The sequence below is a fragment of the Eurytemora carolleeae genome, unplaced genomic scaffold (assembly GCF_000591075.1).
Source record: "Eurytemora carolleeae unplaced genomic scaffold, Eaff_2.0 scaffold403, whole genome shotgun sequence".
NCBI classification, from domain to species: Eukaryota; Metazoa; Arthropoda; class Copepoda; order Calanoida; family Temoridae; genus Eurytemora; species Eurytemora carolleeae.
In genome coordinates this window covers 74,583-87,079 of record NW_019396320.1, presented here as the reverse complement: position 1 = coordinate 87,079, position 12,497 = coordinate 74,583, and positions in this window count along the sequence as shown.

Sequence of the window (12,497 nt, the reverse complement as noted above, 5' to 3'; positions counted from 1 at the left end):
AAGTAGCATTTAAAAGTTAAAACAAATGAGTTTGAATGTAAAGACTCAATTCCTTTTATGCTACAGCACAGGAGAATACTTTAAAGAGTATATTTAAGTCGAAATAAGTGTAAAACCGCCATTTTGTTTTACAGGTACCGTACTAAAAGCGTACTTCACACATTTGAGCTCTTGAACCTTTTGGGCCCTGGTACTTCTTTTTGAACAAGTGTAGGTAGCACGCACTGGAATTTACATCTGAATACACATGGATTTCGATAAGTTTACACACTCATATCTCTGTATTGACAAACACACAAAGGTTTTAAGGGAACCGTTGTTTGTTAGGCAACTTGAAATTACGCTTACAAGTTACAGTCCCCCTTTAGAGTGACTGAATAAGTTCATATCATATCTTTCCTCTTTATAATATTCTCTCTGTACTATCTGATTTAAACCTTGATATCTAAATCATTGTGAAAATCATAATATGATATCTCTGTTGATAGTTCTTGTGTTAACCCTTCTTACCCTTCTTTTAATAAAAATGATTAAAAAGTTACTGAAACTTGGGAAAAGAAATGAAACAAAGTATTTTTATTTGTAGTATTTCATAGAAATTTGTGTCGCTCACCGCCTTTAGTTTGAGATTTATCTCATAAATAATTAAATACCTAATACCATGTTCGTAATTTAGAACAGGAAGTTAGTTATTTCGAACAACCAGTTAGTAATTTAGAACAACAAGTTCGTAATTTAGAAAAGTTTTTTGAATTTTTGACAATTTTAAGAATATATAAGATTCAAATATTTAAGATGTTATTTAAATATCTATTTATGTTTTTGTATGATTATTTTTTCATGAGTTAATGTATAAAATTAAGAAAAAGTTCAATGTCGTAAATCTTCGGATTAATGTTTAAACGAAAATATAAATAACAATTTCTTCGAAAACCTCGTTGTAGACCTTAAAGATAGATAGATAGATAGAAAGATACATAGATAGATAGATAGATAGATAGATAGATAGATAGATAGATAGATAGATAGATAGATAGATAGATAGATAGATAGATAGATAGATAGATAGATAGATAGATAGATAGATAGATAGATAGATAGATAGATAGATAGATAGATAGATAGATAGATAGATAGATAGATAGATAGATAGATAGATAGATAGATAGATAGATAGATAGATAGATAGATAGATAGATAGATAGATAGATAGATAGATAGATAGATAGATAGATAGATAACTTTTATTGCAAAAATACATGTATCTGTGTAAACAGAACGATGTTACAATTACCAATTGATAATTATTTTAACAGTACAAGTATGACGCAATTAGGTGGAAAATAGCTATTGGCTGTTTTGATTACTTTTTTACCTGACTTCAATAATGATAACAAAACATTTCAATTAAATAGGTTTAAAAGGAAGATCAGGGTGCGATTTTATCCTATGTAAATTGTAAAATCTATAAGAACAAATAATAAGTTTAAAATATAAATGTTTGCACAACAAGTTTGCAAAGATATATGGATTAGAGAATATGAGTTTGTGGAAAAGACTTAATTACTTTCTGCAGAAACAAGAGCACACGATGAAATAATGTATTCAAATAACTTTTGGCATAATCGAGAAATATTAATATTCTCATATATTTCATATTATAGTATAAAAATATGTATATTGTGACACATCGTTCGTTGAAAATGATCGAACTAAAACAAACACTTATAGAGGGAAAATTAGAGAGGGTGGGGGGAAGGGGGGATATATTAATATTAATTTTATTTTGAAGCAGAGTTTAGAGTTTAGAGTGTAGAGTTTAAAGAGTAGATAGTTTAGAGAGTAGAGTTATTGTGTACAGTGTATAGTGTAGAGTGTAGAGTGTAGAGTGCAGAGTGTAGAGTGTAGAGTGTAGAGTGTGGAGTTAAGAGTGCAGAGTGTAAAGTGTAGAATTTGGAAGTACCTTTACTGCATTCAAATTTACCCAGTACTTTGTCTTGTTCAGAAAACAAAACTGTCTCGACATCCGATATAATTAATCAAAAGAAAAAACCAGAATGTCAAAAAATATTAACTTTAAGGCTCCGTTGGTGTTATTTCAAGTGACCCTGCATTTAAAAAAAGCAACAGCCAACAACCTTAAATTGATCTCAACAAAATGGGAAAAATCATCGGTTTTTTAAGCTTGTAACGTTTTTTGAAATTATTATTACTTCATCCATTTTTGCTGCAGCAAAAGTCTTATATTCATTTGTAAAGAATCAATAATTTTAAAAAAATCAACTCAACAATTCCTGATCAGACAAGGTTTTATAAATACCTAAATCGGACCCTTGAAGAATCCCTTAAATTACATTTACAGTCCCTTTAAAATGTGTTTTTCTAACTTGAACCTTAAAAGTTGTCTGTATGACACCTTTTACGTGTTTATCTACACACATCTAGGATGTTTGTGAGCTGAGTAATATTGTCATGAATACTTGAGTAGGTTACAGATCCTTTTACTTTATTACTCACATTTATCTATATATATTATATATCTATATAACACCGAATAGTTGTAATCTTGCAAAGTGTATTTATATATATATACCTTTATATTCTGATACCTTTAGGCAAAACAATTTTATTCTAAAGATATAAAAAGTCGACGTATAGTGCTAAATCATGGCACTCTAAAGAGAAATGAAAATTGACCGGCCATAATCTGCATAGATCTGGTTCTAACTTGATTTTAATGAGTATTTGGCAAAATCCTTATCATAACATGGATAATACAGTTCTACGGGAAATTAACCTCCATATTCACAGATATACCTTTATATTCTGATACTTTTAGTCTAAACAATTTTGTCCTCAAGATATGTAAAAAAAAAACGACGTAATTCTAAATCATGGCGATCCAAATAACTATAAAAATTTACCGACCTTTATCTGCTTGACCTTTTTTTAACTTGATTTTAAGGAGTATTTAGCAAGATCCTTCTCAACGATTTTAAAAAATTAAGATAGAACTATTTTCCTTATTTGAGCAATGTTATTAAATATTATTTGACACTGTTATTCGAAGGTCTCAAGCTCTCAAGCAAATATTTATGAGAATGTTGCCAATTACTTCTTTAAAACCAAAGCTAACAACAAGTGCTTCATAGGGCGTTGTGACATTTCATAGAAAGACGTTTCTTAGATAACAAAATCATAGATAGGACATTTCATAGATAAGACATTACAAAGATAGGACATTTCATAAAGACATTTCATAGATAGGATATTTAGTAGATTTTCATAGATAGGACATTTCATAGACAGTTTTCATGGACAGGGGAGAATTTTTTTACAAATGTTATTTTGTTTCATTTTTTTACAAATGTTATTTTGTTTCATTTTTTTACAAATGATATTTTTTTCCAATTTTTTTTTAATTAAATCGTTTATCTTCAAAATCAATTTTTTCATTCGAATTTTTTTTATTTCACGGGCAACGCGGGTAAACGGTGGGAGTAACTATGAGTAACTTAAAATTTAAAACTTTTAGATAGACAGAAAGGTTTTCACAGATATGATAAGTTCTTAAAAAACAAAATTTAAAATACTCTTCATATGTAATGTTTTAAAAAATGTTTTTAAAAATTTCGTAGGTAAAAAATCTCCTCTGTCTATGAAAAATCTTCTCTGTCTATAAAATGGCTTAACTATGAAATGTCCTATCTATGAAATGTCCTATCTATGAAATGTCTTTCTATGAAATGTCACAACGCCCTTTATAATGCTAAAATGCACATTTAAAGGTCTACAGAAAATCGTAACTGAGTTAGAGCGGTAAAATCAAAAACCATGGCGTTGCGACACTTAATAAAGACATTGTTCTAAAAATTGATGATACTTTTTATAAGCAGGCCATGCAAATTTGCCCCTTTAGTAAAAGTAAATTCAACCTATATGAAGCATAAAGTCTGACCGCGTCAACCTTGTTGCACCGGCTAGTCCTGTCCATAGAGCTAGGTACAGTACAAACTTGGACCGGAAAGGTTGACCCGGCTCGGAAATTCAAATGTACTACGGCTGCCCGTGAGGCTGAATCTATGTGTAGACTAATAGAAAAAAGAAAGACGACTTCCAGACATAAGTTGTGGCATTAAAAAATTCAGTGAAAATGGGGCACGGCAACGGCACGGCAACATAGCAATTTAAACAGACCCATTTCATTTGATAAGTAATTTTTTAAGTTGCTAGTAAAGTATGTGATTTGTAAACACATCAAAAACACTTAATTATTACTTTTATATTGTGTTCCTATTCCACTGTTTACGAAACTTTAAATTGTCTTGAAAAATGTTCAGAGTAGTCTAAATAATGGGATATCTATGTCTATCTTGCTACTTTTATAGTTTTCAACGATAAAAAGATTGTAATCGTATGACCAGAATAAGAACAAAAGAAACACAACCATAAAAATGATTGAAGGATAGTATTATAAAGTAAAACAAAACAGTGCACTGGATAAATAAGTTTTTCTAATGATACGAATGTGTATTACTGGGTGATATTTCCAATGATTCCAGACTGCTATGAAAAGTTTAAAAAGTGCTTTCAAGATTGGGTCAAGTTTGCAGTATCGCAGCGCCTTGAACTTTGGTTTAACCTTACTTATAATTTTCTGCAGGCTATAAACATTTACATTTTAAGTTCTACGCGACACTTGATTTCTGCAGGCTATAATACACTTACATTTTAAAGCTCTGCGCGGCACTTGTTTCTGCAAACAATAAACATTTACATTTTAAAGCTCTGCATGGCACTTGTTTTCTGCAGGCTATAAACATTTACATTTTAAAGCTCTACGCGGCACTTGTTTCTGCAGACAAAAAACATTTACATTTTAATGGTCTCCGCAGCACTTGTTTCTGCAGACTATAAACATTTACATTTTAAAGCTCTACGCGGCACTTGTTTCTGCAGGCAAAAAACATTTACATTTTTAAGTTCTACGCGGCACTTGTTTCTGCAGGCTATAGACATTTACATTTTAAAGTTCTACGCGGCACTTGTTTCTGCAGGCTATAAACATTTACATTTTAAACCTCTACGCGGAACTTGTTTCTGCAGGATATAAACATTTACATTTTAAAGCTCTGCACGGCACTTGATTTCTGCAGGCTATAACATTTACATTTTAAAGCTCTACGCGGCAATTGTTTTCTGCAGGCTATTCCTTCTACCTACTAAGTAATCACATAATATAAATATCCTGTGTTCCTAGCTCCTGAGTAAAGTATATTGTATAAAACACATAAATCTGCTCCAAATACGGTTCCTGCTGTCTCACTACATACAACTATATCTACAGGGTGTATAGGGTTGGAAAACCATTTTAATTGTAAAGATTTGACGATTTTTCACAATGCAACTTTGCAACAAGATGCTAAATAATTTGACGGTTTGATCTAAAAGAATTCATATTTTCAAATATCAAAAGTCCAGAACATAACGTTGCAATTGTAGTAATATATAAAATTTTTGTTTAATGGTTTGAGGAGGGTGCTCAGCTCCTTTATCTTGGTATTCACTTAACAGTTGCTATAACCCTCAGACACTGATTTTAAAGTATTTCACAGCAGAAAAAAATCTAAACTTCTCTATCAAAGCCAAACAGATTTTTTTTGTGGTCTTCAACGATGATTGATGATCTTTCACAGTTATAATTTAGTGAGATCTTATCAGGATAAAAACAATGAACGGATTTTACAATGAAAAACTTCCTTTATAAGTATTCACAAAATAAAATAAAAAAATAAAATGATAAAATCTTAAGAAAGAATAAAACTTTTTTTGGAAAAAGGAAGTTTTCGTTTCTTAAATTTTCAACATTTGTAAAAGTCAAGACAATTTGTCCAGATTCTACTTCTAGGAGACTAAGATTCTAACTCATTCATCTCAAAACTCTTCAGACAAATTTTTGCGCAAAGGTTTAAAGAATACAAATTTCTCATTATTTAACTATCTGTATGGTTATATAGGGAGGAAGAAAAAATTCAGAAAAGAATCAATTTGTAATATAACTGATTTTAATAGAGAAAAAAAGTTTTAAATATTTTTAGAATTAAAATTTTCTTAATTTTACATTTTTTATGTATTTCTGTTTTTGAAATATATAATGATCATTTCATCGTTCACAAATGTTCTGTCGTTATTGATAACGACCTTTTGCACCGTTAACGATCATGTCTTACGTTTAAAGGGAGCAAAGACCAAATAAACAATATTTAATTTTAAATTATTATGCATTTCTTACCGATTCCATTTCAACGATTGATTCCATTTTCTTTCGTCTTTGTTAACGATCGTTTTCGTGGTTAACGATTGTTTATTTAACGATCGTTTGCATCGTTTACGATTGTTTCTGTCGTTGTTGATGTTGATATCTGTATATAAATTATGTTCCTTTTGTTGTTATCTTTTTCAGTTGTAATAAAACAATATAGTCCGTTTAAACACAACCCTTAAAAGACCTTCCAAATTGAAATCAGGGTTCAGGTGTGTTTTTTCCTAATCAGAACTGAATAGACTTTAACAAACCTATTAAAGACCTGCCAAGTTCCAACCAGGTTTAAGATGTGTTTATTTTCCTAATCAGAACTGAATAGACTTTAACAAACCTATTAAAGACCTGCCAAGTTCCAACCAGGTTTAAGGTGTGTTTATTTTCCTAATCAGAACTGAATAGACTTTAACAAACCTATTAAAGACCTGCCAAGTTGCAACCAGGTTTAAGTTGTGTTTATTTTTCTAATCAGAACTGAATAGACTTTAACACACCTATTAAAGACCTGCCAAGTTGCAACCAGGTTTAAGGTGTGTTTATTTTCCTAATCAGAACTGAATAGACTTTAACAAACCTATTAAAGACCTGCCAAGTTGCAACGAGGTTTAAGTTGTGTTTATGTTCCTAATCAGAACTGAATAGACTTAAACTAATTGAATATTCTGTATTTATGAGAGAATATTAATATTTATCCTTGGTTCAGGATTAGATAAGTTGGATAATAGGATTAAAGAGGGATTATAATCCTTGGATCAATCTTGAAACCAGGATATCCAGGGTTACCTGGAGAACAGAAAGAAACCACAGTATCCAGGAGTACCGGGAGAACAGGAGGAAACCAGGATATTCAGGGGTATCTGAAGAACAGGAGGAAACCAGAATATCCAGGAGTACCTGGAGAACAGGAGTAAACCAAGAACAGGAGGGAACCAGGATATTCATGGATACATAGAAAACAGTAAGAAACCAGGATATCCATTGATACCTGGTGAACAGGAGGAAACCAGTATATCCAGGGGTACCTGGAAAACAGGAAGAAACCAGGATATCCATGGGTGAGGAAACCGTGATATTCAGGGGTACCTGGAGACCAGGAGGAAACTCGGATATCAATAGATACCTAAAGAAAAGGAGGTATCCTGTAGAACAGAAGGAAGCCAGCATATCCAGGGGTACCTGGAAAGAAGGAGGAAACCAGGATAATCAGGGGTACCTGGAGAATAGGAGGAACCCAGGATATTCAGGGGTACCTGGAGAACAGGAGGGAATCAGAATATCCAGGGGTACCTGGAGAACAGGAGGGAACCATATTTATATGCATAAAATATTCAAGCTAATGAAAAAAAAGAATATATGTTTTATAATTTTGATTTAAACAAAACAAAAAATAAATGAACTTTTGATAAAATTACAATTTTGTTATAAATTAATATTGAATCTACATGATGAAATTGACAATTAATCCTGCTCGCTCGGAATTGGATTTAATTTGATCAAATCAAAACAAAATTGGAATTCTAGAAATATTTATATATATTGTTAGTTTGTGCATATTTTAAAAATACAAATGTTGAAAATATAAAAATCCAATTATGTACCCAGGAAACATTTTTTTTAAATCGTCTTTTTATTCTTATCCTTTTTATTGCAATATTAAGAGTTTACTTTTGAAGAAAAAAAACTTGAAAAGTGTCTGACTTATTCTTTATACGTATTAAAAATATTAATACTCATATAGAAGACGGTTAAAATTAATATTTTCATATGAATTTTTGAACCACGTTAGACATAGATTTTTGGGGTTTTTGAGAAATTAAAAGACCGAATACATTTCAATTTACGCTTAAGTCCCTTAGAACAATATTTAAATCACAATTTCTTTGTTTTTTGAAAATATGTAAATCTAAATATTTTATGAAAGCTTATCAAAAAAGGCTTTAATACCGCTGTCTCAGCAATTACATTTATTAAGCACTATTTATATATTTATGAAAGGTGTATTTGTATAGAAGTATTAGTTTGGCAGTTTTTAATACTATTACTAGGATATAAATGAGCTGAATAATATATTTATACTCTTACACAACAGGCATATAGGATATAAATCAACAGGGACCGATTGGCTGGGAGGTCATTTTGCGAATCAGGAGGCTCTGGAGGTCAGTTTGTGGAGCTTATAGATCCTCTGTACCCATTCCCTACTCCAATAAAGAACCTTCCCGTTGAATTTTCAAAATATTATATAGACGGCATCAAAGTAATTACCTTTAGCCAATGCAATAAAGGCATCTTTTCTAATCAAAACTGGTAAAATAATTATGCTTTGGTGTTGAAAAGAGCCAAAGTATTTAAAAAAAGTTTGATTAAAATGCATGATATAACTAAGAAAGATATTTATAAAGAAGATCCAAAAAACTGAAAACTTGTTATATTTTTTCAAGTAAAAAAACCCCGGCCCACAAAATTGCAATCGATCAGTTGTGTGAATCGAAATATCGAAGGGAAAAATTCGGGCTCCGCTTACAAAGGCGCAACTACGAATGTGAAATACTAGCAAATATGGTGAAAATTACTTGATTTGTCCTATGTAGAGAATCAAATTTTAGGATTTCATTTCAGAGAAATGTTCACATCAAGAAGAAGCCATTGCGTGAAAATATTAAGAAAAAAGATTACTTTTTTGTTTTCCATCCAGTATTCTGTCCTATTAAAACACTTCCATCCAGTATTCTGTCCTATTAAAACACTTCCATCCAGTATTCTGTCCTATTAAAACACTTATCACAACAAGTTTAATATTTAAGTGTTTATGATAAATAAACTAAGTTTATGTCCTGGTATCCTGGTATCCCAGTATCTCCTAGGTATACGGTCGGTAAATTTTCATGAGAACAATTCCTCCATATTAGCTGTGTAAATCTTATTCTGAACATTTAAAGGGACTGTAAGCTAAATTTTAAGTGGCCCTCCACGTAAATGGAGATCACTTGAAATTATGCTTACAGTCCCTTTTAGTTTTTTTTAGATCTGGACAAATTTTTAAACTAATCTAAGAACATTTCTATCGAGTTGTCCAATCAAAGTTTGAAGCAAAATCGGTCAAGAGTTTCGTGAGTTATAATCGGAAAAAGAAACAAACTTTTCACATTAATAAATTCAGTATTTTCTCGACTCAGACTCACAATCCCAGAAGATGATTCGCGATCTTCTTGTGCTTTATGGAAGCCAGACTGGGACTGCAGAAGATGTTGCAGAAAGGGCCGGGAGAAAAAAACCTCTGGAATAGGAAGACGACTTTAGTTGTGACATGAAACACTCCAATTTAACTTCGTAATTGTAATTTAATAACTTAGAAAACTATTTTCTTTGTAACAACATCAAATACGATCTAGCATTGCTACAATGCCGTCTTCTTTTTCCTTATATTTTTGGTTATTGCTTTAAATAAAACATGTTTACTCAAGACATAGGTATTAAAAGGTGAAAGAGGATTAAAGGAATACATGTTTCCACGACATATTAAAGTTAACCACCTAAATGCCGAATAGAAACTATGAAACAATGCAGTTGCTGAGCTTTAGGGCCTAGTGATATACCTGCGCCTAAATATTCTAAGAACTTCGCAAAAAAAATCTTAAATGGCGATAGAGGATGTCAAAAATCGACACAAACTAAAAATATGCTTAATAAAGTCTGTTTTGTGTAAATCTTTTTCACAACCCTTAAAACAAATTTTATTTTGCCAACACCACCAGTTATATTAAAAATGTAAACAATAAATATGTAACCATACTTTTCCTTTCCTTTCTTTTTTTTAAGAATTGGGGGGAAAATTTCCCGCAACCTCTATTTTTGAAGATTTCCCCTGAAACTCCTAATTTTTGTTATATTTATAAATAATTATTTGCTTACTTAAACACCCTTTGTATCATTCATATCTTTAAATATTGACTAATTTCAAAATAGAAAATATTCTTTTTATCTTTATACAGGGGGTTTTGTATTTTACACGAAAAAGAATTAAAATATAAAAAAATGTATGTGGAAAGTTTGGTTATTCTCTGTAATGTCCGCCCCTCCCCTTCCCCCGCCAACTTTTCCTTATTTTTCTTGGATTGTTTAACGGTTTCTGTATGTCTGTGTTGTTAATGTTTCCCGTAACAAAGTTTGAAAAAGTTTGAAATGTCAATTTATTAGAATAATCTTGTAATCCAGTATTCTCTTCTCTTTTCTCTCTCTCACTGATGGTATACGGTGCACAGTTCACAGAGATCCAGACTGTTCTGAAAATTTGCACCAGTTTTAGATACCGGGTCGACTTTAAAGTGTTGCCACGCCTTGACCTTTGATTTTTTAACACAATTACTCATATTTACTTCTTGTAACATTAACATTTTACAACTTTGGAGCACTTTTTAAGCTTTAGTTGTTGAGAAGTAATTGGCAAAATTTGAATCATTAAAAGAGAACGTCAGTAAAATATTTTTAATTCAAAATTTTCAATTTTCTCGAAAGTTAAAAATGACATAAACCTGTTTATTCAGATAAAAATCAGTTATAGCTTTCAGTACAGTTTAAATCCTCTTTTTGCACCATATCTGACACAGTTTTTATAACAGTTTTATCACAATATTAGGAATAAATACAATTAATTTCTATAAAAATATTTTTTTAAACAGTTTATCGTCAGCATTTCATTGTTTTATTTTTTATTGTGAGTTAAATTTTAAATTTTCAAATTTTTACAAGAAATTAACGAATATAATGGGTAAAAATATAATCAAAAATTACATTAAAAGAATATTTATTTACTTTCTGAAAAACGTCTCTAGCTTGCCCCTAAAAGTCTGATTGATTGATTGATTGATTGATTGATTGTAATCAGAAAAAAAAACAATTCTTCAGCATTGGTTTTTGTTTAATTGTTTAATTTTTTGTTTTAACGCTTTAATCTGAAAATAAGCTTATATTTTTCACTAAAAAGTTACCTTCACCAAAAAAATTCTGTTCGTTTAAAAAACGGTTGCTACAGTAAAAAAATATAAATTTCCTTCTCAATTCTCTCTTGCAGAACATGTTTTATATTTCGCACAAAGATGGGTTTTCTTTATCTCTGATTACTCGCACTGTATATCTTCACATCCAAGAATCTAAAGAGAAAAAACTTTTTTATTGTTTTATTTTTCTTTTATTGTATTGTGTAGAAAACTAAGTTTGTCGTGTTCACCTTCATTTCTTGCTCATCAGAGTTCAGTTCCAACATCTTCTTTCCTTTAAGGTTTACAACATTTATGCGTATACTCGGACACAATTCCGACTCTTTTCATGTTTCGTTATATCAAATGTTTAAAAATTCACTGTCAACCCTACTGTCCTCCTCTTCATTACTTGATATAATTGTAATAAAATTGAGTCTTTGTTACAAACTCTGATTTTCTAGTCCTTTCAATCCAAATGTTGAAGAACTAAAATGACTTTTGGACGTGAGGCCAAATAATATAAGCTTGAAATGCCAAAGGTTATCAAAGGTTGCAAAGATTTAGGGAATAGAAAATTTGGATTTTTAGTGAAGACTGAATTCCTTTAATTACAAACTATTACTAAAATGGACTGTCCACGTAGTTTAAAGTGACACTCATCAATTAAAGACTCTCTTGGGCAATACAAATCGGTACCCTTTAATAATTTGTTGAAGCAGAAATGATCAGGATATCCTTGATTTTCTATATGAAAATCGATCATTTCGTACTGTGTATTGTCTACACATATAAGTTGTGGATATGTTGTAAAAGAAAATAAGAAGAAAAATGTCATTTTTTTATTTTCAATGATATGATTTGATTTCAATGATATGATGTGAATCGGGCATGTAACTCTTTAATTCTGGGTGATTCCAAAATAACGTTTACAGTCCCTTTAGTGAGACAAAACGGTTCGAGAAGTTTGTTAATTACAGTTTAAAATAATATTTCATTAATTGCTTTCACAAAATAATTAAATCATTATATTTTAGAAATACATTTATTGCTTCTAGTAGTAAATACATGATAAATAACAAGCATATAGAAGGAGAGGAAGTTGAGTAGGTCTGGTTACAGGATCCGAATCTACTGGTTGCAGATTTTACAATTCTCGTTCAGAGGGATTTCTGCCCTCCTCCCCACGTCATGATCAA